The sequence below is a fragment of the Penaeus monodon genome, chromosome 33 (assembly GCF_015228065.2).
Source record: "Penaeus monodon isolate SGIC_2016 chromosome 33, NSTDA_Pmon_1, whole genome shotgun sequence".
Lineage (NCBI taxonomy): Eukaryota > Metazoa > Arthropoda > Malacostraca > Decapoda > Penaeidae > Penaeus > Penaeus monodon.
The window spans coordinates 4,923,582-4,923,888 of NC_051418.1; positions in this window are offsets into that span (position 1 = coordinate 4,923,582).

Consider the following 307-nt stretch of genomic DNA (forward strand, 5'->3'; position numbering starts at 1 on the left):
CTATCGATCTCGACATAGATCCTCCCTTCGGATAATATTAATATAGTGAAATTTAACGCCCACCATCCTTTTTCATACACCGTTGGTTTACATGGCATAGTTAACATTAGATACATAGAAAATAGAATATGCAAAACCAATGAATAACTGAAAAGAAACAACACTTATATATGAAACCAAGAGAAACACACCAATAAGACAAATTATCAACTACATACAAAATCAAAAAGCGTGTTAACTATACAAAGATATAATTTGGTAATGGACACCTTATGGCACATTTGGTAGTGACACTAGGTCATTTCTT